The 26,184-nt window shown below is 42.8% G+C and overlaps 1 long non-coding RNA gene across 1 annotated transcript in view; it reads left to right on the top strand.

Annotated features, from left to right (window-relative positions):
- The window catches only part of LOC309523492, a 109,759-nt gene that overhangs the window by 29,615 nt on the left and 53,960 nt on the right, over positions 1-26,184 (top strand). Inside the window, exons 2-3 of the long non-coding RNA XR_014215406.1 lie at positions 20,850-20,946; positions 22,589-22,693. This is a non-coding gene — a long non-coding RNA (uncharacterized lncRNA). The remainder of the gene's footprint in view (positions 1-20,849; positions 20,947-22,588; positions 22,694-26,184) is intronic.

Raw genomic sequence — 26,184 nt, 5'->3', positions numbered from 1 at the left:
GTACATATTAGTGGCAAAAATACAGTGGGGTTGTTTCCACTCATGCTGCTATTTAAGTTGCATTTTCATATTGCTTTACACATCAGAGAGAGGCAGGGGGTGTCTTCATCAAATGTGCATTACCTGATTTGTTTCCCCACGTCTGCAACCCCCTGAACTATTTTTCAACAAAGTTGTTGGCTGCACATGTGCAATGGTATCTCAAATATTCACACCATAACTGTCAACTTTCAGATTTGAAAATAAGGGATCAGCAGCCTCACCTGTCCTGGGGACAGTCTATGGGATATCCAACAATCCGGGATAGCAGCGGGAAGCAGCAGGAAACGGCGCTAGAATAAGGGAATTTCCCGCAAAAAAGGGGAAGGTTGACCGCTATGGTTCACACCTCAGCTTAACTGCAGTTTATGTTGGTGGAAGCTAGTTTGAGGGATAATGCACCAAGCAGCAGTATTTCTCAAGAAACTACAGAATACCTGTGGCTTGTGGCTAATGTAATTTGTACAAAGGCCAGGGTAAAGAGGTGTGTCTTAAGGTAGCGTTGGGGAAAACTCCTGCTTCAAGCCATGGAGAATCATTGCCAGCCACTATAGACAATACAAAGCTAGATCAATCAGTGAGTTTGACTCAGGCCACATTTATACCATACTTTTAAAGCACTATGGAGCCACTTCAAACATGGGACTCAGCTACATTAGTAAAGAAAAAGTGTTTTATACGCATTATAACACTGTGACACCAGATGGCACTGTGGAGTCCTGTCTTTTGCCAACGTGATTTCCCAATATGAGGTTTACAACGTGTTTAACTGAATTTCAATTTTGATGTGTCTAGAGCCAGCCAAACACAGCTTCCCCCAAAGAATTCTGGGTGCTGCATTTTGATAAGAGTGCTGAGCGTTCTTAGGAGGCCCTATTCTCCTCAGAGAACCACAATCCCCCAAATTTCCTGGGAAGAGGGCTTGCCTATTAAACCACTTTGGGAGTTGTAGTTGGGAGGGAAATAAGGGTCTCCTAACCACTGCTCCCAGAAATCTTCAACTGAAGTGGTAACATAGAGCTTTAGATATATGGTGTGACTGTGGCCACAGTATAAGGCAAGGCAACTTTCTTTATTTCTTTTTCCCAGCCATCCATTCATTACAGTCTGACACTAAACTTCTATCCTGATCAATTAAACTATTTATGCTCAGCAGAGAACATTGTTGGCTTTTCAAGCAGATTTCTTCTGCTTATTGGCTCTGATGGTGAGTCAAGGCGATCCACTCATTTCCTTCACTTTATATGACTTCCTTGACTGACTTTCTCCTTGAGGAGCTGGGCATGTTTGTCAACGGCAGTCATGTTGCACCAATGTTGCATCGTGCTGCTAGCCAGGACAAAATCAGAAGGAAGAATCGAAGGAGGTATAAAAAGAATTATTTCCCCCGCTGCTGGAAGTTAACAGTCCTGTCTATTATTTTCCGATGGCAGCAGAAGATTTGTTTAGTTCCTGAAACAGCCTTGGGCAAGGGAATGGAACATTTATGCAATAATGAGCTAAATGACTTAAGAAGAGTCCCTCTGGATTAAGCTGAATGCACACCGTGAGCTGTCCAACATCTTGCTTCCAACAGCAGTGAGCCATGTGTTTTTTTGCCAAGCCTACAAGCAGGACAGGGCAATAGCCCTGTGCCACAGTTTGTCTTCTAGAATCTATCATTCGGAGGTATCATCCGACATAGAGATCCCTTTTTATTACCCCTCCCTTTAATAGCAAGCTCAAGCATTGAGTGCCAATGCCCAGTGGTTCTCAAAAGGGTGTGGCATGCTGCATTACTGTGGCAGGGAAGGATGGCAAGTGTGGCGATAAGATTCAAGGACAATTAAAGAAACATTTAAAAATTTCAATGTAGTATAGTATAGCTTTTAAAAAAATGCTTTATTTGCCGAATATAGATAGGTATCTTTTCAAAGTGAAAGCAAGAGTATCTCACCGCTCGTTGAGTTTGTATACATACTGAGGGTACATTTGTAAGATGCTCGTTTGTAACTACATTTTGGGAATGAATCTTGTAGCTGCATTGTTTCATACTTTCTGGATTTCTCATGATCCTATCATATAGTCGTTGTGTTCCATGTTATAAATCAAGCATTGCTAGGAGTTGTTTGTGATTTTCCCCTTCAGTGCATTTCTTATCAATTTAAAAATTGGTTTGGTGTGAGCAGATTTTTATTCTGAAAGAGTGGCCCAGAGGAAAAAGGTTTGAGAACCACAGGGTTTGACAGTCAAAATGGGGACTCTGGGAAACAAAAGAGAGGTGTCTGCAAGGTCAAGGGAAACCCAAATTTTATGTAAGTGCCAAAATCCTTCCACAAGGTCACTCCCCCCTCCCAGCAACAGTACAAAGGGGTCTGAGTATGTTCATGGGTCCCAGAATACTCTCTGCCTGTTAGAGGGGAGAATGGAAATAATGCAAGGAACATAATCCTGGAACACGGCATTGTGGGGGGCCTGCAACTCTGAAGAGGAGCACTTTATGCTGCAACACTGGGTTGCAGGTCCCATGTGTAAATGCCAGTGGCCATTCATAGATGATTCTCCATTAATTTGACAACTTCCCATTTTAAAGCTAAGTATGACAAAGAAGCCCTAACTTAACGACAGCATATTTTGGAAGACCAGTAAATGAAGATACATGTGTATGTTTCTTTCTGATGATATATACTGGTGTATATATAAATATAAGAATATTTCAATATCCAAACTACCCTCATTCTTAAAAGTAATTCTGCAGGCTGCAGTCCTGCTGCTTAAACTCTATCTGCATATAAGTAAAATTTCAGCAGCCCAAGAGTCACAAATCTGACCAATCATTTCCAAAATTGGTGACGTTCCATGGTGATGTTTAAGGGTTACATCCAACTACTTTCTACTCAGAGTAAATTCATTGGAATTAATGGACCTGAGATAGTCTATTAATTTCAGTGGGTCTATTTTTTTGGATAATATTTTTATTGATTTTTTACATAACAAATTTAAATTCGCATCCATCCATCACCTCCTCATTTAGGATTCTCTGAATCCCTTGACTTCCCTCAGCTCTTCCATGGTTATCATTATCAATCCAATTTTCTATCTGCTTATCTTATTTTCTCTAATTTATTAAAAGTATATTGTCCATTTTCCTCCTTTTTTTTTGTACATTACAAGCATTACTCGAATCCTGCCAAAGTTTTTTAGTTGTTTACACTGTTCGCTTAAGTACATTATAATTTTTTCCCATTCCTTCTTAAAAATTTCCTCTTCCTGGTTTCTGATTTTCCCAGACATTTTCGCCATTTCAGCATGGTCCATCATCTTCATCAGCTATTCATCTCTGGTTGGAACTTCATCTTCTTTCCATCTCTGGGCCGGTAGTATTCTCGCTGCTGTTGCTGCATACATGAATAATCTTTTTTGCTCTCTCAGAATCTCTGTACCTGAAATGACTTACAAAAATGCCTTTGGTTTTCCCCTACAAATGTTATTTTAAATATTTTTTTCAAGTCATTATAAATAATTTCCCAGAATGCTTTAGTTATCTTGCGCGTCCACCATATATGGTAGAATGTGCCTTCTTTCTCCTTACATTTCCAGCAAACATTAGAAGCACTTCTATACATTTTCACTAATTTTACTGGTGTTAAATATCACCTATACATCATTTTGAGCATTGGATAGAACCCCCAGGATTAATAGATTCAACCACACACAAAAACACATTTGGAAGAACAACCCCCCCCCCTACAAAAAAGGTAAAACTGTGAAATCTAAAGCAAGTACCCAGGAAAGCAGAGTTCGTGAGTCCCTGGATGTTCTTTTCCCACTGCTAACTGCTTCCCCCTGAAAATCGAAACAGCTTGTGACATATAGCGCAAAGTACTCAGAGTGAAGTCCCAGCTCCTAATATTGTATTTTCTTTTTGGAAGACAGACAGTTCTCTTACCACATACACAAATATTGATCTGTTCTTCTTGGCTGCCTACTGTGACATGGCAGCCTTGCTGCTTTTTACACCAACAGAAGGTGTATGATTCTTTGATTCTAAACAGGTGGTCTGGAAGTATGGGTGAGGGAGAGATTGATTCAGTTTGCATTTAATGGTGAATCTACAAAAAAAAATCTCAATGAATAATACATGAACACAGCTATCCTTTAGAATTCTCTGTAACCCGAATTTTGTGATGTAGTTGTCCGGTCAAACTATGGGTACAAAAATATTAGGGGAAAGTATGCATTGAACTAGGACGCGAGTGGCGCTGTGGGTAAAACCTCAGCACCTAGGACTTGCCAATCGCATGGTCAGCGGTTCGAATCCCCGCGGCGGGGTGAGCTCCCGTTGTTCGGTCCCAGCTCCTGCCCACCTAGCAGTTCGAAAGCACCCCTAAGTGCATGTAGATAAATAGGTACCGCTTTATAGCGGGAAGGTAAATGGCATTTCCATGTGCTGCCCTGGTGCCGGTTCACCAGAGCAACTTCGTCACAGTGGCCACATGACCCGGAAGTCTCTGCGGACAGCGCTGGCTCCCGGCCTCTAGAGTGAGATGAGTGCACAACCCTAGAGTCTGTCAAGACTGGCCCGTACGGGCAGGGGTACCTTCACCTTTACCTTTTATGCATTAAACAATGTATTATGGAAAATGGCATAACAAAATGCATTGTATATGGGGAAACAGCTTGCAAAAATGTGTACATGAGTTAAAACTATATGAAAATGAGAATGGCGGGGGAGGTGTCACAAATTGCAGAGAACCACATCTAAGTCTGGAAAAATGAGAAATGGATAGGATCAAAATGGACAGATACTTCTATCTCTGTTTGAAAGCAATCTCAGAGAGAATGTTTGCTATTTAGTACAGGCTAGAACCTGCTCTGCACTTGTCCCTCTGCGGATGTTAGAAATAGGATGCTTTTGATCCTTCTGCTCTTTTGAATTTGTCCATCTGGAATGTGGCTGATCCCTGCTCTCATTTTCATTATCTGGGTTGATCTAGGAATGTTGTGTGGGGAAGAATGAACCTGCCTTTGTTACTGTACCTATCAAAACCAGCCCGGTCATTTCCAGCCACACAATTTTATGATCCTAGAAAATAAATTTACAAATTCCCCCAGAAACATGAAAAGCAGAATACTAGGTTTTGTGACTCATTTCATAAGCAGACGTAAAAGAAAATATGTTGTGTTTCTTATCACTGTAATATAAAAGGGAAGGATCTATCATTCTGGTAAATCGATAGAAGAAACAGATGTCCCAGGAAGTGATGGTTGATTTTCTTTGAAGGATATTTACTGCTTGTTTATCTCACCTTTGCTTAAGTGCCATACACACTTCCCCCTCCAGTCCTTTAATCTTCACAACAATCAAGTAAGATGGGTTTGTCTCGAAGAAAGTAACCGACCCATGATCACCCAGTGAGCTCCATGGCTGAGTGGAGACTTAAACTCAGGTCCCTCTCTTCCTAGTCTTCAGATATGTATGCACCATATCAAAAGCATGTCACACCCACTCAAAAGAATCCTGAGAGCTGTAGGTGATTAAGGATGCTGGGAATGGTAGCTCTCCAAGTAGTAAACTACAGTTCTCAGGATTCTTAGTGGTTTCAATGTGCTTTAAATGTATGGCATGTATGCAACCTGACACTAATTCCTAAAGAGAAGTCTGGCTTGGAAAAAGACTGAAGTCTTTAATCAAAGCTCCTGTTTATGTTTGCTGTAAGAAGGACAAGCAACAACAACTGATGCTTAAGCAATTGCTTGTCACCTGCTGGATGTGAAAATCCATCTGATTGTTATTAAGGCTGATTAAATTTGCAATGCTGATAGATCTGTAGCAAGTCTCCCCCTCTACCTTCCCATGGCTTGAGGTGATGTCATCAAAGTGTGTGGCAATAACATTGGCAGGGCTGGAACTGGGGTCGAAAGAGTCCTGACTTTCTGGGAGATTTCTCATTCACTCTAGAATAAATTCTATGTTACATTTTAATTACAATTCTGAGTCCTGGGGCTTCCATACTCAGCTTGCTACCTGTATGCCTAGGCTCCTCGGGGCAGTTGGGGGAAATGTATAATGACAGCTCATAACTGTCCAGACCCTCCAAGTGTTCCTATTCTCCAGGGATATTTTTGATTTAGAGATTTGATCTTGGAATGTCCCGCTTTCCCTAGGATGTCCCTATTTTCATTGGAGAAACGTATGGAATTACCCAACCCCTGAGCCACCTGAAGGCAATCCTGTAAAGGGAAGTTTTTGTTCTTTTTTAACATTTTATTTTATTTTATTATGTTATTATATATGTTGGCAGCTGCCCAGAGTGGCTGGGGTAATCCAGTAAAGTGTGTGGGGTATAAATAGTAAAATTATCATTATGGAATGGGACATCCCTATTTTCATCAGAGAAATGTTGGAGGGTATGAACTGTCTGCTACCTGGAGTGGGAACCCCAGAATTGGCATCGGCACCACTGGGATCTTCCAGGAGCCCTGGAGCCCTGGCAGGTGCCTGCTAGTGTCAGGAGATGCTGATGCCAGGCCTGGATAGCTGCATCATATACCCTCAGATATTATCCCATGCAGATATTTCTTCCTGATTTACTTACCACACCACATTTGTTTTTCAATGTGTTTGTGTAGCAACGGGGACTGTACGTTGTCACAAATGATTCAAGGTAATTCTTATCGTAGCAGTGTTTTCCCTTTCTGGTTAAATGTCTGCAGGCTCCTCATACCTCAGCCAGACATTTATTTACATACCCCTCTCTTGCCCTGCTTCCTCCGTGCGCCGGCTACATTTCTCATCATTAGTTTTGCTTTTGCAGCCACAATTTTATTTGTTAATCTTGCAAACTGAGTGCAGGTCAAGATGGCTGCATGCCAGCATTATAGGTTGCGGGGAGCAAAACAAAAAATGAAAAACAAGCAGCACGTGTCAAGATGAGATGGGAATTACAGGAAGGTCCTGGTACCTTGCCAAATAGCAATGCATAATGCGTACTCTGTTGTCAGAGAAACGTGGCCTGACTCCCATACCTTTTGGGACGTTCCCCATTAGTACTGCTCTCAGAAGGCTACAGGAAGAGGGTGTTTGTTTGTTTGTTTGTTTGTTTGTTTGTTTTACCAAGGTTGTGTTTAGTCGTTTAGTCATGTCCGACTCTTCGTAACCCCATGGACCAGAGCACGCCAGGCATTCCTGTCTTTCACTGCCTCCGACACTTTGGTCAAACTCATGTTGGTAGCTTCGAGAACACTGTCTAACCATCTCACCCTCTGTTGTCCCCTTCTCCTTGTGCCCTCAATCTTTCCCAACATCAGGGTCTTTTCTAGGGAGTCTTCTCTTCTCATGAGGTGGCCAAAGTATTGGCGCCTCAGCTTCAGGATCTCCTTCCAGTGAGGACTCAGGGCTGATTTCCTTCAGAATGGAGACGTTTGATCTTCTTGCAGTCCATGGGACTCTCAAGAGTCTCCTCCAGCACCATAATTCAAAAGCATCAATTCTTCGGCGATCAGCCTTTTTTATGGTCCAGCTCTCACTTCCATACATCGCTACTGGGAAAACCATAGCTTTAACTATACAGACCTTTGTTGGCAGGGTGATTAACTCAAAGCAAACCTGGAAAGCCACTGCCAGTCAGTGAAAACAATATTGAGCTAAATAACCCAATGGAGTGGAGTGCGCTTATCTAGACAGGGATAGCCTAACATCTGTTGTCTACGCTCTGGAAACCTCTAGGTTAGATTACCAGTACTATCTGAAGACAGGTTTGGAAACTGTAGCTGGTGCAAAATTTGGTGGCCAGATTGCTCACTGGGGCAAAATGGTTTGAACATATCACGCAGATCCCGGCCCGGCTGCACTGACTGCCAGTTAGCTTCCTGGACCAATTCAAAGTGCTGGTTTTGCATTATTAAAGCCTTAAACAGCTCAGGACCGCAATACCTCCAGGACTACGTCTCTCCACATGAACCTACCTGGACCCTGCAAATAATCATCTGAGGCCCAGGGGTGGGGCAACACAAAAATGGGTCTTTTCTGCAGTGGCTCCCCATATGTGGAATTCTCTGCCCAGAGAGGCTCGTCTGGCTCCTTCATTAAATATATTTAGGTGCCAGGCTCAAACGTTTCTCTTCAACTAAGCCTTTGGCTGATTAACATTCTATGTCCTTTTAAATGTGTTTCTGGCAGGGAGGTTAATGGTTTGGTTTGGTTTTATTATGTTGTTTTGTATTTTGTGTTCTCATTTTGTATTTTTATGTTGTGAACTGCCCTGTGATCTTTGAATGAAAGATGGTATACAGAATGAACGAATGAATGTGCTTCCTATGTTCCAGTTTTGCTGCTAGTAGCTGGGGCCCACCAACTGCGTTAAAATTAGCCAATTGGGAGCGGGGTCATGGAGGTAATCTTTAACATTTTGCAATATATGTTTTTTCCTCCTAAAAGAAAACCTGCAGCTGGAGGCATTATGGATGCGCAACTTCCTGCAAAGCAATTAGAAATATGATGAAATGAAACCTGGGTACACAGACACAAAAAGACTTATGAATATCAATACTGGAGAGACCTACTCAACTATAACAGGAGCAGTATTTCAAAATGCACCTTCTGCTTCCAAGCGCTTCTTTTCTTTCAGATGAAAATAAGGGAAAGGAAAGAAAGGATAAATTTTCAGACCTTCTAGATAGCATTCAAGACTTTCCACCTCTGTTGCTCTCTTTTAAAAAGCAATTCTTACTTTTGTTAAAAAGCAATTCTGAGTAATAATAATAATAATAATAATAATAATAATAATAATAATAATAAATAAAATAATTATTTTGCAATCACTTTTAACTGCTGGGCTTTGCCCTCATTCTTTGCTAGTTTGAGGAGTGAGGAGTAACTGGTAGTTTAGCAATAATTCTCAGACACTGGATCTGGGGTTACTGGGCCAGCAATGGGCAGCTCCCAGCAGTGGTAGCTGGAGATCACTAGGACCAGTGGGTTGGAAGGCAGAGGAACCAACAGGAGCTGCAGCCAGAGTCAATGCCAGGCATAATCCAACTATGATACCACGTTAAGCAGTCATGGTTTCCCTCAGAGAATTATAGGAGCTGTAGTTCATTAAGGGTTCTAAGTATCGTAGTTTTCCGTGTCTAAGACAATGTTGTTTTTTAATTGTAAATGAATGTTTAAAATTGGGGGTGAGCAATTTTCGGCAATCCCCCCCCAAAAGCTCAACAACTCTGGGCAATCTCCCCCTATTTTCTTAATTTGGAGTCCCCCAAAATAGGGGTCGTCTTATACACGGGGGCGTGTTATACATGGAAAAATATGGTATATTGTAGTGTGATTTACAGAGGTACTGCAATGTACACATTAGGGCCTAAGGAGACCTGGGTTCAAAACCTCACTCAGCCTTTAAGTCCACTCTATGACCCTGGAGCAATTGCTATGATTTCTACTTTGGTGAATGATGTCTGCTGCCTGCAATCTTCTGTCTACTTACACGAGAGTAAGTTGCCTCAAGCTCCTTTCTTAATTCAACTGGGAAACAAGTCAGTGTGGTTGATGCAGTATTAAAGCAGCATTACTCACAAGGGAAGAGGATGGTGTCCTAGGTGCCACACCAGGTCAAGGTCCCACTGTTCAGGCCCCACCTTTGGCATTCTGATTTGGAAGTCCCACCTAGGGCCGCAGTTATGAACTGCTCTCCTATAGCTTAGCGTCTCTCTTTGGACCCAACCCATACACCAACCAGAGCACACTTTAGGCGGACATCACAATTCTAACTCTTTACTCCTGTTATTGCTTGCTCAGAGATGACATTGCTGGAACTCAAAGAGACTTCTCGGTGCTCTGGGGAGTATGTTAATAGTGCCTTAGAACTGGATTCAAAAGAAATTGGCTGGACCTCCAGGTCAAGTTATCAGCCTGTACATCAGGAACTTGGGGTTTATGGTGCCTCAAACACCACATAGTTTGATGTCCGGTACACGTTGCACAGCATCTACTTCCTCTTGTGTACAATCTAACTTCATTTCTAAAAAGAGTAGGTTGGGGAGGAATGAGATAGGGAAAGGAGGGTGGGATAAAAAGAAAGGAAAGAAGGGAGACCAGATCGTATCTCCACTTTTCTCTTTTATTGAAGAAGGATATTTTAATGCCACCATCATCACAGAGCTGTCTGTGGAGGGGAATGTATTGCTTGAAAATGTATTGTGTTGTTACTTTTGAATAAATCTTTTTTTAATAACCTATTTTTTTAAAAAAGGAAAGAGAACAAATAGTGGAGGTTGGTCCATTAGGCCAATGCCCCACTAATCTCAGCCTGCCCTTGGCCAGCCCCCTAGCTATGGGAAGGGTTGTAGCTCAGTAATAAGAGCATCTGCTTTGCATACAGAAGGTCTCAGGTTCAACCCCAACCCCAGCCTAAAACCCTGGAAATCGACTGCCAGTTAGAGTAGACATTCCTGAGCTGGATGAACCAGTCTGGCTTGGTATAAGGCAGCTTCCTGTATTCCTGTCCTGGGGTTCATCCTCCCCCACCCCTATCCAATCTCTGTCTTTTGCAATAGGGGGACCAGCTATCACTGACCAAGGGATCTAACAAGCAGTACTGGCTACTATGGCTTTCTCAAGGTCAAGCCAGTCGTCATGCTCATCATGTAGTGCTGTCCTGTGTACCTGCTTGCTGGTTGGTATGTAGCCAGCATGGAAAAGTAGGGAGGGGAAGCTGGATCAGGACTGTGGCTGGGTATACCATACCTTTGAAGCACATTCCCCCACCTCAAAGAATTCAGGACATTGCCATTTATTAAGGGTAGCGAGGAATTGCAACTCTGAGGAGTAATCTGTAGTGCAGAACCCTAGGGACAGGGGACTCAGCTACACTGGCAAAGAAAAAGCGCTTCATATGCACTGTATATACATTATAACACTCTGACACCAGATGGGGCTATGGGAGTTCTGGTTTTGCCAATTTCTCGTACAAAGTTTACAAAGCGTTTAACTGAAACGCTTCTTTGATGTGTCTAGAATCTAGTGAGAGAAAGTGAATCCACCCTGCTTCATTGTTAAAGGCTGGGAGGGAAAGGGGTTGTCTACTGTAGGGACAACTTTGTAGCTTCCATTTGGTTGTGAACTTCTTGCCTTGTTCATGTGCCTTGGAATCTTGACTTTCCATGCTTGCTGCTGAGCTTGTGCTGCCATTCACCTGAATAAATATTCCTTCCTTATTTTCATGTGAGAGTTGCTGTCATATTTTGGGACAGGAACCCAGCAACCACAGATGTATGATGGGAGAAATGAGCCATTGCCGCCAGCAGCACTTTGTTCCCACTGCAAATAGATGGGGTGGATTCTGATCAGGATCACAGTGTGGCCCAAGGCACTTTTGAAATCAAATAATGCAGCCAAAAAATACAATAAAAATTATGTCATCAGGTGATTGACAAACTTTGCTTTTAAGCAGTAACTGTAATAGTAATGTTGTCCTTGTGAAGTATGCTTACTTTTTAAAAGTCCCCCTTCCCCCGACTACTGCAAATTGCTTTTTTTTTTTGTTTGCAGAAGGCACAACCTGTTTTTTGTGTTTGTTCAGCTTGTGGTTCCTTTGAAGGCTGTAGACAGCTAGGAAGCATTTTTACAATGGCCATCACCTCCCATAAATATATGTCATTGCTTGGGCACTGAGTTAGCAGTTGTGCGGAAACCTCTCTTTCCCCCAAAAAAACTAGACTAGAAAATAAAGGCGTCACATGACCAAGAACCAATTTATTGGTGCTGTGCTTCACAAAACAACACTTTCAATTTCAGTACAGGTTTTTGGTGACCCAAAAAAGCATGTTGCTTAACCAATCAGAGTTTTAAATCTTTTTTTGACCCAGTTTTCCTGCCAGCTTATAAGTTTCGTCAAAGAGGGAAAATTAAAAAATAACTTGCATGTAGAATTTGAAGCCTATGTAGTAATGAACATAACTTTGTGATTGGACAGAAAATAAAGGAAACATACTCAGGGTCCCTTCCCACTCCATGATTCTATCCCTATTCCTATGTTCAAGAGAAAGCAGGGGAAGGGAATTTCCAGCCTGGGTGTGGATGTGGCCCTCCAGGCCCCTCTATCTGGTGCTCAAATCTCTTCCTAGGTAACAGCCTCCACTTCTTCACACCTCAAGTATTATTTTGTTTGTTCTGCTTGGGTGAAATCTGTTCTTCAGCTATGAAAACAACTCTTTCTTGTCTGGGTGGAGAACAGGGAAAGGTGTAAAAATAAAAAAATTCCTTCCAGTAGCACCTTAAAGACCAACTAAGTTAGTTCTTGGTATGAGCTTTCATGTGCATGCACACTTCTTCAGATACCACTTCCATTTCATGTGGCTCAATGTGGTGCCTTCCATGGTTCCAGTTACAGGTATCTGAAGAAGTGTGCATGCACACGAAAGCTCATACCAAGAACTAACTTAGTTGGTCTTTAAGGTGCTACTGGAAGGAATTTTTTTTATTTTGACTATGGCAAACCAACACGGCTACCTATCTGTAAAGGGAAAGGTGTGTTAGTGTGCCTAGGAATCAGCCTACTTCAAAAAGGTAAAATTAACAGTGTCTCCATTGCCCACTTTTGCCTCTCGCTCCACCCACCACTGTGTCCCTCTGAAGGCTGCTTAGGAAGGCATGTCACCCTTGGGTTAAAAAGCATTCCCCAGTCCTGCAGTAAAACCTCAAAGAGTTGTTGAGGGATTTTATTAGCCCACCTTGGAGCTAATAGCATCCTAAGGTGGAAGGGAACATCAGACAAGTGCAGAGCAGTAGGGCGCTGCTCTTGGCCCTACTCCCAGTGTTGGGCACATTGTCTGGCCCCACAATTAGACACCCAGGAGTTACCCTGATTGTCTGTAATGAGAATGTCCATGCACCTGCTTGTGCCTATGCCAAGGCTCCTCGACTTTTTAGGTCTGGGGGCATATTAGGAAATCTAAGAACCACAAGACAGACAAAAAACTGGCAGAACCTAATAAACAGGCAAAGCACCAATATACACCACAAAACAAATAAAATGCAGACAAAAACGGACAGTGGGTCTTGCTGGGCACCACCAGGGTGTCTAAGGGTGCCATACTGGTGATCTCAGGGCTAAGCTTTCACTCCTCCATTGTCTCCTGAGACAGACAGATGCCAACAAAAGGAGTAGCCTTGACAAAGCAATGTCAGTGTAGCCACCCATTTCCCATAGCTGGTTAGATAGATGCTTGCTGAGAAGCTTTTCAGCAGAGCATAAAGTCATTGCCCTCCCTGCTGTTGCCACCTCCAGTCACTTACTCAGTGGCATACCGATCCTGATGTTGGATGCTCCATGCAACTATCATGCTATTTAATGCCATGATCCTTCACAAACTTGTCTCATCTTTCTTTTAAGCCACCATTTCTACTAAATTTAATGGTCACAAAAGCCTCTTGTGATTTATTTGAGAGAGAGCAAGATGGAACATTTGTGCGATGCTTTTCTTTGGGAACACTCATTCCAAAACGCTTTGCTGATGTTCCTTCCTGTATCACGTCGAGCTTTCCTTGCCCAAGCTATGCAGCTACCCTTCCCATACCCATATCACCACAGATGAAAACTGTTTATCTCTATGATCATATAGGACCAGAATGGCATGGAAGAGTCTATTATTATGCCGCAGTGCTATCCATGGTGCTGATCACCACATAACACTATTTAAAACAGCCTTTCTCGACCTTGGGTCCCCAGCGGTTGTTGGACTACAACTCCCAGCATCCCTGACCACTTGTCCAGTTAGCTAGGGATGATGGGGTTTGTAGTCCAACAACATGTGGAGACCTAAGATTGAGAAAGGCTTATTTAAAACAAACATGGCATTGCATTTGGATTTTGGACATTCAGAATAGAATGTAAAAGAACACAACAACTGGGAACATACAGCCCAATCCTACCCATGATCATGCAGAAATAAGACCCATTAAGTTCAAAGTGATTTATTATTAGGTAAGACTGCATAAGATTGCAGGCATAACATTGGAAATTACTGGGGTGATAGATCAGTTCCAAATCCCCAGCCTGTGTAAAGGAAATCTCTTATAATCCTCTCTGTATTCAGAGGCTTTCTTGTTGACAGCATTGATTTAGCTTCCCTGGAATACTGCAGCCCATTATCAGTTTGGATTATAAAATGGATTCCTTGAATATCAAGGAATGCAACACTGTAGATTCACCATCACACTAGGATTCAAAGGTCATTAGGGCCATTCCCTTCTGCTTATGTTAGCAAAACTGTGGCTGTTAGATTTGCCTTTGAAGACTCTTTGGAAAACTCAGTATGCGGCTGCCTGATTAGTAACTAGGATTGGGCGTTGCTATCGTATTAAATTCGGCACTTGAGAAGTTAAGTAGAGCTCTACTGGATCAGGCCAAAGGACAGTTCGTTCAGCATCCTGGTCACACAGTGATCAACCAGATGCCCAAACAGGCCCTGAGGGCAACAGAGCCCTGATGATTTTAAGCAAAGGGTATTCAGGAGCATTATGCTTCCAGCAGTGGAGGCAGAAATGGCTAGCAACCAAAGTTAGCCTTATTCTCAATCTAATCCTCTTTTAAAGCCATCAGGCACCTACCTGGTCATCTTTCCATCACCCAGCAAAGACCTGTTTATTTCCTAAGTTCTTTACACAGAATTTTAATCTTGTTTATTGATTTACACTGGTCTTGGTGCTACTGGTTGTACCCTAGTGCAGGGTTTCCCAAACTTGGGTCTCCTGCTGTTTTCAGACTACAATTCCCATCATCCCTGACCTCTGGGCCTGCTAGCTGGGGATGATGGGAGTTGTAGTCCAAAAACAACTGGAGACCCACATTTGGGAAACCCTACCCTAGTGAGCCTGTTCCTGTTACTGATGGGTGAAGGTTAGTGCTTGACTTACTGCTTTTCTTTCCTGCTTGCTGTAGCACAGGAGTTCATGTTTAGTATGCAGAAGACCCCAAGTTAAATCACTGGCATCTGCAGGTATGAGTAAGAAAGATCCCAGTCTGAGATCATTGGGGAGCCACTGCCAGTCAGTGAAGAGAGCACTGAACAGTTTCATAGACACATACATTTAGAAGCGGTCATAGCTTAGCTTATGCAATTCGAGAAATGCAGAACAAAGCTGAGGTGCAGGAGGCTAGCAGTTACATGGTCTGGTTTCTCCATAAAAAGTGAGAGAATGGAGGATGCCATTTCCAGATTAAATAAGAGTGGAAGCCTAGGTGGAAAACTAGAGAAAAGAAAAAGTAAAGGCACTGAGAATCCCATGTATTATCAGAGAACCCCACGTGCAGGTAGTATCAAGATACAGGGAACCTGGCAGAGGGCCTTCTCGCTAGTGACGCCCGCCCTGTGGGACACCCTCCTGCCAGATGTCAAAGAGATAAATAATTTTACAACCTTCCATAGACATCTGAAGGCAGCCCTGTATCAGGAAGATTTTAATGTGTGGTGTATCATGTGTTCTTTTATATTCTGTCGGAAGCCACCAAGAGTGGCTGGGGCCACCCAGTCAGATGGGCAGGTACAAAAAATAAATTATTTTTACTATTATCTCATTATCTTCAAGTACAGTGGTACCTCGGGTTAAGAACTTAATTCGTTCTGGAGGTCCGTTCTTAACCTGAAACTGTTCTTAACCTGAAGCACCACTTTAGCTAATGGGGCCTCCTGCTGCTGCCGCGCCACCAGAGCACAATTTCTGTTCTCATCCTGAAGCAAAGTTCTTAACCCAAGGTAATATTTCTGGGTTAGCGGAGTCTGTAACCTGAAGCGTCTGTAACCTGAAGCGTATGTAACCTGAGGTACCACTGTATTCTGTTTTTACTCTATGAATGTTGCTGCTCAGTATCACAGTCTGAAATCTGACTTCCCAAGCTCATTGAAAGAGGATGAAATCCACTACAGAGTAATGCATACAATCTATGTCAAGCTCAAACAACAATTGCAGTAGAGTTTGACTTTGAGAGGGTTTTAAAAAAACACACCAGGAAAAAAACCCACAATCTCTTTCTCTAATGAAATTACCATGGGGAATTTCTCAGGGGAGAACACATAGCTCAATCTCATTTAGTCCACGGGAATTTCCTTCAAGGTGAATTGACTTTCCTTCATTAAAATCGAGAAATGCTATTAACTATCCATGCTCCCCAACCCCCTTTCTCCATTCACAGAGTATAGATTCAATAATAAACACAGCGGCATATTTTCAAAGGGAAGAGATGATGAAATATTTGGGCAGGCAGCATAAGACCAACTTGCAACATTTGTATCATTAGCCAGCCTGCAAGCAGGTTTTGCTTCTGGGCTTTTATTGCTTTCATATGCAACATTTTCTTTTTTTAAAAAAAATCCATATTTTTTTCCTGTTTTAGTAAACTTTAGAACTTGTTCCATAAACCTGGCATAGCCTCTTTGTATCTTAACACCCTCATGCTTCACTACCTAAAGAGACCCCAGGAAAATTTGGCAGCTAATTGATAATGGGTGGGTATATTATTCATCCTTTGTCTAGTAGCAGCTGTGGATTTTAAAGGGAGAGAATAGGCATGAGTAGAGGATTCACTCTGTGCTAGCCAGGAACACTATCCCTCTCAGATAGCATGGAACCCAGCAGGGACGGCCGACCCATAAGGCAAGGCGAGGTGACAGGTTGATCGCACCCCCCCCCGCTTTCTCCTGATGTAGATCTTCCCTCACACTTTCTTCCCTGGAGGGGGTGTGCCATTTTGGGACCACCTCAGGTGTTAAAAGGTCTTGGGTTAGCTTTGCAACCCAGGGTCACTGGGAGTTGGTCACTAAGGGAGGCCAGAAAAATATGGAAGACTGCAGGTTTCCCTGGTACAGATTCAGCCACAATCATTTGCCCCTCTGCCCCCCTTTTCTTTAAAAATGTTGTTTGTTTGTTTTCCAGATATCGAGCCTGTCTACACACTTAGCATTGGGGGGGGGGGAGGTTTGCCTGGTGCACCTTTGTACATAGTTATTTGAGATCATGCACACATTTGTACGATAACATCACCAAAGTGACAGGAGCTATCTGTGTACACACAGGTAGACATGCTTTCAAACTAGTTCACAACAAAAATTGTGTTCTCTATTCTGCTCAGTTAGTGTTTCTACAGGCACTAAGATGGAATCTACACACATATAAAAACCATTATGAAAATGCTCTTTAAAAAAAGCGTTTTTAAAAATGCATTTAATTTTCCATAAGGCTCACCATCGCAATCTGTGCCACATTGTATATTTCACTTAAAACACACTTAAAATGTTTTATTTGCAGCTGTATAGTTGAGTCCTTTGTGTTACACACACACACACACACACACACACACACACACACACACACAGTTGTGTTAATATACTGATATACAGAAGATATGGGATGCAGATGGCGCTGTAGTCTAAACCACTGAGCCTTGCAGGCTTACTGATCGGAAGGTTGGTGGTTGGAATCTGCACAACAGAGTGAGCGCCCGTTGCTCTGTCCCAGCTCCTGCCAACCTAGCAGTTCAAAAGCATGCCAGTGCAAGTACAGTGGTACCTCGGGTTACATACGCTTCAGGTTACAGACTCCACTAACCCAAAAATAATGCTTCAGGTTAAGAACTTTGCTGCAGGATGAGAACAGAAATAGTGCTCTGGCAGCGCAGCAGCAGCAGCAGGAGGCCCCATTAGCTAAAGTGGTGCTTCAGGTTAAGAACAGTTTCAGGTTAAGAATGGACCTCCAGAACGAATTAAGTTCTTAACCTGAGGTACCACTGTAGATAAATAGGTACCACTGCAGCGGGAAGGCAAATGGCATTTCTGCGCACTCTAATTTCTGTCACGGTGTCCAGTTGCACCAGAAGTGGTTTAGTCCTGCTGGCTACATGACCTGGGAAGCTGTCTGTGGACAAACGCCTGCTCCCTTGGCCTGAAAGTGAGATGAGTGCTACAACCCCATAGTCGCCTTTGACTGGACTTAACCATCCAGGGGGCCTTTATCTTTATACAGAAGATACATAATGGGATACGGAGGCAGCTAAGTTACCATGCTGCTTCCTGTTTTGCCTGTTTTGTTCACAGACAAGTTAAACATGATAAGAGGGAGTGGCCTCAATAGGAAGTCCTTTCTGTGTACACATGTACATAGCAAATGCTTGAGAAGTCCAGGGCTTTTTGTTTTTTCAGCCAGAACTCACTGGTACTCAGTTCCTGCAGCTCTCAGGTGAGAGTCATTGCCATTATTAGAGAACAAGGTAGAGGGTGTTCATGGTGAGCTCTGAGACCTTTCTTTCTAGAAAAAGAAGTCTATTCTCGGCAGACAATGAATTATAACAATTCCCACAGGATGTGTTTCAGATTGTGTTTCTTTTTCCTTTCTCCTCCTGCGATGAGGCTGCATTTTAATATTTTAATGTTTCAGTATTTTAATTGTTGTATTTTAATCTTGTTTTTAAGTTGTATTCATTCAACTTGTTTTTATGATTGCTTGTTAGCCGTCCTGAGCCCGGCCTTGGTTGGGGAGCGCGGGGTATAAATAAAAATTATTATTATTATTATTGACAAATAGTGTGGGATGGGAATGATGCAATGTGCAGGTAAATTCAATGTGCACAGCACCTCAAAAAGGCATTTGATTAATCAAAAACACACTTTTGATTAAGCAGGGTAACAGCTCAGAAGAGTGAAACAGAACCCAGCAAATGTCCTTTAAATGTCTCTGGTCTTGTTTCCCTGCCTCACTGGCTCTGATGTTGCCTCAGACTAAGCTGAATGCCTAGATATTTCAGATTCATGTCAGAAGAGGCTCAGGCGGGAGAGCCTGACAAGAGAGAGCAGACTTCTTGTCTCCAGGCCCCTGCTAGGGTGAGGAGGAAAAGTTCAGAAGGTAATTCAAAACGGAGAATTGGCAATTTAGTAGAACATGATGGTTCTTTTGTGTGTGTGACAGCTTCCCTGTTGAGCACAGCACAGGTCTTCATAGAGGCTAAGTGCCCTGCATTGTAAAAGCTAGGTTTGCAGCAGTTTTGGGTAGAGGAGAAATAATATAGTATGATAGTAATAGTGCTCAGTGCTATAGTACTACTCAGAATGCATATACACCATGCATTTATAGCGCACGCACGCTCACACTCACACACACACACACAAGAAGCCTGGGAACTGTAGTTTACTTCTGGTACAGGACTGCAATTCCCAGCACCCTTGAAAAAATAAAATCTCCAACCCTTGTGGGTGGGGGATGTGCTTTAAATGTACTTTAAATGTATGGTGCTAATGCAGCAATAATAGCTAGTAACTGCAAAAGTTGCTAGAGAATCTTACGGGGATGCAAGTCCTCCATTCCTTTCAGTTCACAGTTCTGGGGTAGCAAAATATACATGCCAACCCATTATTAGCTAATGGCATGGTTATAATTTAGAGCTGCATACTGTAAGAGGCAGGCAGTGGTGGCCACTTGCTACTCAAGAGCAGTTATGGCTCACCCTTAAAGACCAATGGACTTCACGGTCATTCGCTTTATGGTCAAGAGATGTCAAACTAGTCCTCCAAATAACTTCCCCCGTTATTTGTTATTGCTTTTGTTTGCATGTTTATTTCATGCCTTCTGCAGGCCTGCTTGCCTCAGGATGGTTTGCCTCAAAGGAACAACCTTATTATTACTATGTCAAGGTTACCCCACAGTGTTTCATGGGCACGCCGACATTCAAACCTGGATCTGACCCACCTAAGAACTTGTCTACACTTCTGATTGTCCTGTGCCTAGAAAGCACAGGTCCGAGCGGTTTCCCATTTTCCCCGTGCTTTCTAGGCAAGAGTCTGAGCAGTTTTACCTTTGCCACATCATTTCCCCTGGAAAACCCACTCTTTAGTGCTAAATCTTCAGTCTGGGGAATACCCAATTGATATTTGCTCCAGTTCAGCAGTAAACAGCGGGTTTTCCCCACCCAAAGGGAAAGTGACAGGGCAAATGGAAGTGAGGATGAGTCTGTAGTGAAACATTCTATTGACTGCACAACACCGGCTCTCAGACCTCATCACAGTACACACAAATGCACAGAGTCATAGAATCATATAATTGTAAAGTTGGAAGGGACCACAAGGGTCATCTAGTACCAAGATCTTTTTGACCAGTATGGGGCTTGAACCCATGACCCTGAAGTTAAGAGTCTCATGCTCTACCAAAGTGCCTGCAGAACAGACATAGCCATTGCCTCCCATTTTTCAGTTGCTTTATCATTCTTGAGTGTATAACAGACTCATAGTTCTGAATCTGATGTCTGGTCTGCTTTTCCAGAAAGCCTTCTATGTACCATGTCCACATCACCAAACAAAGCAGACAAAGGCTTTGGGGTCAAAGACAATCAGCCAGCATGCTAAGTCAACAGCTGACCTTTCTCTGCAGAACCTTTCCATCTCTATTTTACCCCCCCCCCCCCACCTCTGGCTCAGATTGCTAAGCCCTGTAGGGATGTTAAGAAGCTTTTTTCTGTGTGTCACTGGGGGGGGGGGGAGGCAATTGGGCTGAAACTGATTCATTTTCCTTCTGCTGGAAAACAGCCAGGTCTTATAAATGGCCAAAGGTCTTATAAATGGCCAAAGGATGGTTTTAGGATTGCCTACACAATATCACTGTGAAGCTTTCCTGTTGTAAGTCTGCATGGAGAAGGAGTGTCTGTGTGATGTTACCATAATCAGTACAAAGTCACACCCCAAACCCAAAGCATGTGTGGAAAACCTACATTGCAGTATTAGCAGAATTACTAATCCAATTAATTCATATAACACCTTTTTCTCACCCAAAACCTCCCCCAAATGCTGAACAGCAGGGCTTTTTTTCAGCCAGAATTCGCCAGAACTCAGTTCCTGCACCTCTCAGGTGGGCACCATTGCCATTATAAGAGAACAAGGATGGTGTTCATGGTGAGTTCCGACACCTCTTTCTCTAGAAAAACAGCTCTGCTGAACAGCGTATTAAAATTACCATAGAGTACAATAAAATGTCCATAGCAAGCAAAACATGTAACTGATGAATCCTAACTATAGGAAGTCAGCAAAGTCTAGGCTGGGATTACCGTAGATACTTCAAATCCAAACTCTCTTATCCCAGCGGATCTTGGATTTCAATTGTGCTGCAAATCAGCAAAATCTCATCGCAGGGTGAGAGCCAAAGGAAAAGTTTCAGAAGCTAGGGGATTAAAGGGTGCTCTCACCAACTTTCCACCCCCCTCAATTATCAAACAAATGAAACAAACAGTCTGGGGGTGGGGATAATTTCGGACGCCTGCTGGTCTGGCTTTCCAGGACGGGAGGCAAATGATACAAAATAAACATTAGCTGAGCGAATTAGGGATGCAGGCTTTAGGCGGCCATCCTCAGCACACTACTAGGGAGCAAGTCCCACAGCACACACTACTTCTTGCTCCCTACTTTTTAGTACCATTTATCACACAACCCCTCCCTTCCCACAGCATGCAATCACTTCAGTGCACTCTTGGATCCCCCACTCCCTCAACCCATATCATGTACTACTCAACTGCTTGGTAAAGGTAAAGGGACCCCTGACCATTAGGTCCAGTCGTGACTGACTCTGGGGTTGCGGCGCTCATCTCGCTTTACTGGCCGAGGGAGCCGGCGTACAGCTTCCGGGTCATGTGGCCAGCATGACTAAGTCGCTTCTGGCAAACCAGAGCAGCGCACGGAAACACCGTTTACCTTCCCGCCAGAGTGGTACCTATTTATCTACTTGCATGTTGATGTGCTTTTGAACTGCTAGGTTGGCAGGAGCAGGGACTGAGCAACGGGAGCTCACCCTGTCACGGGGATTCGAACCGCCGACCTTCTGATCGGCAAGTCCTAGGCTCTGTGGTTTAACCCACAGCGCCACCCGCATCCCAACTGCTTGGTACCAGCCAACAAATCATCAACAAATTGTCAGTGGATAGAGAAAAGTTTTTCTCCCTCTCTCATAACGCTAGACCTCATGAACTTCCAGTGAAGCTGTAGGATTCAGAACAGGCAAAGGGGGGGGACCCTTATTCATGCAGCACACAAACTGTGGAACTCACTTCCACAAGACGCAGGGATGGTCACCAACTTGGATGGCTTTAGAAGACAATTGGACAAATCCGCGGAGGAGAAGGTCATCAATAGCTACTAGCCTGGATGTCTGTGCTCTGCCTCTACAGTCAGAGGTAGCAATGCTTCTGAATACCAGTTGCTGGAAGCCACTGGAGCAGAGAGAGCCAGTGTGGCGTAGTGGTTAAGAGCGGTAGACTCGTAATCTGGTGAACCGGGTTCGCATCTCCGCTTCTCCACATGCAGCTGCTGGGTGACCTTGGGCCAGTCACACTTCTTTGAAGTCTCTCAGCCCCACTCACCTCACAGAGTGTTTGTTGTGGGGGAGGAAGGGAAAGGAGAATGTTAGTCGCTTTGAGACTCCTTTGGGTAGTGATAAAGCAGGATATCAAATCCAAACTCCTCCTCTTCTTGTTCTTGTTCTTGTTCTTGTTCTTCTTCTTCTTCTTCTTCTTCTTCTTCTTTTTCTTCTTCTTCTTCTGCTCAGATCCTGCTAGAGGGTTTTCCAGAGGCATCTAGTTGGTCATTGTGTGAGCAGAAATCTGGAGCAAGCCATTGGCCTTTCCCTAACTGAAGATCCAAACAAACTGAGGTAAGAATGATGCCATCCAGGGCTCTAGGCACTAAATCATAACAAACACCCTCACCAACACATCTGTCTCCCCACCCTCTCACTTAGGGCCACGATGACTCCTCTCCTAACTTCTCCTCAGGACAGAACTCTTTAGCACCAAACTTAACTTTACTCACTCCATGCACCTGGCTGTCATCTGGGAGCACTATCTCTCCAACCCTTGGGCTCTCAGCTATCACCTGGGAGCTCATAGTTTACAACTGATACTTATGCATCCAGTGCAGAGGTTTCTCCTCCCCCAGATGACTTGTGTATATTTTTAAAAGTTCCCAGTGTTTAAATAAAGCTATTGCTATTTACAACTGCCTGCAGAATTTACAAGTGTGCACCCTGAATCTCTTAAAAGGCTACTTCTGCAGCAGCTGAGCAATAAATATTTTGCCCTTGATTGATATGCAAATTTCAGCTAAACTAATTGGATTTCACAGCTGCCTCCCAGGATCCCATGTATTATTCATAGAGTTTGATTCTGCGCTATGGAGGATGTTAGAGCTAATAAGCTGGAACCCTGGCAAAATGCAAAACAAAAGAGTCATCACAATCTATATGGCCACACTTGAGTCAGATGACTCTTAATTTCCTACTGGATCAATGCAAAATAACCCATTCCCAATGCATCCAAAATCACAGAGTCATAGTAACCTAGACTTGGAAGGGACTTAGGTAGTTTAGCCCCTGCTCAATGAGGAATCTGTAATGTAGTATGAAATGACAGCATTCTAACAGATAACCAGGCTCTGCTTAAAGTGCCTTCATCAAAGGGAGCACAGAACCTTCTAAGGCAGTTGGTTTCACTGTTGAACTGTTCTTTAGTGTTTGGAAGTTTCATCAATGTTTCATCAAAGTCAGCTTTCTTGCTATTTCCACCTGTTGGCAGTAGTTCTGCCTTCTGGAAAAGCAGAGTAGAAGCCTGCTCCATCTTTTTGTAACAGCCCTTCAGATACTTGAAGGTAGCTTTCATGTGTCTACTTTAATCTTCTCCAAAGGCTAAATAATGGTTGTGTCCTGGTTCCTCTGTCCCAAAACAGGCAGACAGAGACTCTTACTTGGAAGTAAGAAAGAGATCATTATTCAGGCAAGTAGCCATGCAGCAGACTTAGAGCTCAGGAGTCATGATTCAGGAGGTTAGGAGCAAAGCAAGGCGATAAGGATTGGACAGAAGAATCAAATGTCCATAGGTACTTGTGTTTCACCCACAACCTCAATTTTTCTTGAGTTAAAAAATGCACACACATTTGTGGGTGCACATAAAAACTCTGTGCAAGCAGGGAACTTATACAGGGGCATGTCGACCTAACCGACCTCACAGGGTTATCATGAAGATAAAATAGGATGAGCTCCATTCAGAAAGCAGGCTTTTTTAAAAATAGAAAAAAGTAATTGATAAATATAGTCCAGATCAAACAAAGATCCTCAAGGCTGAGTGAAGCACAGAAATCATCCATCATGGATACCTGCTGAGCCACTAGAAGACAAACAGCATTGCCGTTAATGGAAATTGCTCAAATAATAGCACACATATCAACATAGCTGGCATATTATATCAGACCATAATACTTTAGAGACAGGGAACTGTATCTTCATATTGTATATTACATAAGCTGAGCTCTGAGGAAAGCTGGGAGATGAATCCAAGTAAAAAATGGTCCAAGGAGAGGATACATCACCTGTCCTAAAAGCAGGGATGCAGACAATTTTTATCATCCAAGAGCCTCAACATTTTTTAAACATAGACAGACAGACAGACAGACAGACAGACATATTTGTTTTTTTTTTATAATAATTTTATTGCATTTTTCCAAATTACAAGTAAAACAGAAGAAAAAACAGAACAAAAGAAAAGATAAGAAAAGAAAACAAAGGATTCCATTTCAATAACTTTTTTTCAAATTTCCATTGGACTTCCCCACATCCCCCGGATAATGCATTCTTGATAATAAAGTCATCAGCAAATTATACCCTTATTTCATATATTTCTTTATATTTTCAATTGCAATTTAAGTTTAAATCTCTTGTTCTCCATTTACTCTAAAAATATAACCTGATATCATTTTAACCCATTTAAACTTTGGTTCTTTCACAAATATTAACAATTTCATAAATAATTAAATTTCGTTGCTGGGGCTAGCGTTCTGAATCATACGTCATCTTATGTTTCATACAACTTATAATACTTTTGCAAATAGTCTTTAAATTTTTTCCAGTCCTCCTCCATTGCCTCTTCTCCCAGGTCCCGGATTCTTGCAGTCATCTCAGCCAGTTCCATATAGTTCATCAGTTGCGTCTGCCACTCCTCCAGTGTGGGCAAATCTTGGGTCTTCCAGTATTTGGCGATAAGGATTCTTGCTGCAGTTGTAGCGTACATAAAGAAAGTTCTGTCCTTTTTTAACACCTTCTGGCCGACAATGCCCAGAAGAAAGGCCTCTGGTTTCTTGGGAAAGGTGTACTTAAACACCTTCTTTAACTCATTATAGATCATTTCCCAAAAGGCCTTCAATCTTGGGCACGTCCACCAGAGGTGGAAAAATGTCCCTTCAGCCTCCTTGCATTTCCAACATTTATTGTCAGACAAATGGTATATCTTAGCAAGTTTGACTGGGGTCATGTACCACCTGTACACCATTTTCATAATATTTTCTTTCAAGGCATTACATGCCGTGAACTTCATACCGGTGGTCCATAACTTTTCCCAGTCTTCTGACATGATGTTATAACCAATGTCTTGAGCCCATTTTATCATGGCTGATTTAACTGTCTCATCCTGAGTGTTCCATTTAAGCAGCAAGTTGTACATTCTCGATATTACCTTGGTCTTTGGTTCTAACAGCTCTGTCTCAAGTTTCGATTTTTCCACCTGGAATCCTATTTTTTTATCTAGCTTGAAAACCTCATTAATTTGGGCATAGTGTAGCCAATTTTGCACCTTATCTTTTAGTTTTTCAAAGCTCTGCAATCTCCAATTACCTCCAATATTCTCTATTATTTCCCAATATTTCGGCCAATATGCCTCCATATTGGATGTTTTCCGAGCTTTGGCCTCTATTGGTGAAATCCACCTCGGAGTTTTACTTTCCAATAAGTCTTTGTATTTTTTCCAGACCATGTATATTGCTTTCCTGACAATATGGTTTTTGAACATTCCATGTGTTTTCCCCTTGTCATACCACAAATACGCATGCCAACCTAGCGAATTGTTGAAGCCTTCCAGATCTAGGACATCAGTGTTTTCCAATAAAATCCAATCTTTCATCCAGCAGAAGGCCGCAGCTTCGTAGTATAACCTTAAGTCCGGCAGGGCAAACCCCCCTCTCTCCTTTGCATCAGTTAATATTTTAAACTTTATTCGGGGCTTTTTGCCCTGCCAGACAAATTTAGAAATGTCCTTCTGCCACTTTCCAAAACAATCCACTCTGTCCACAATCTGCAAGGCCTGGAACAAAAACAACATT

This window comes from Podarcis vaucheri (assembly GCF_965113315.1).
Source record: "Podarcis vaucheri genome assembly, chromosome: Z".
Taxonomy (NCBI): Eukaryota; Metazoa; Chordata; class Lepidosauria; order Squamata; family Lacertidae; genus Podarcis; species Podarcis vaucheri.
This window is presented reverse-complemented; position numbering and strand designations above follow the sequence as displayed.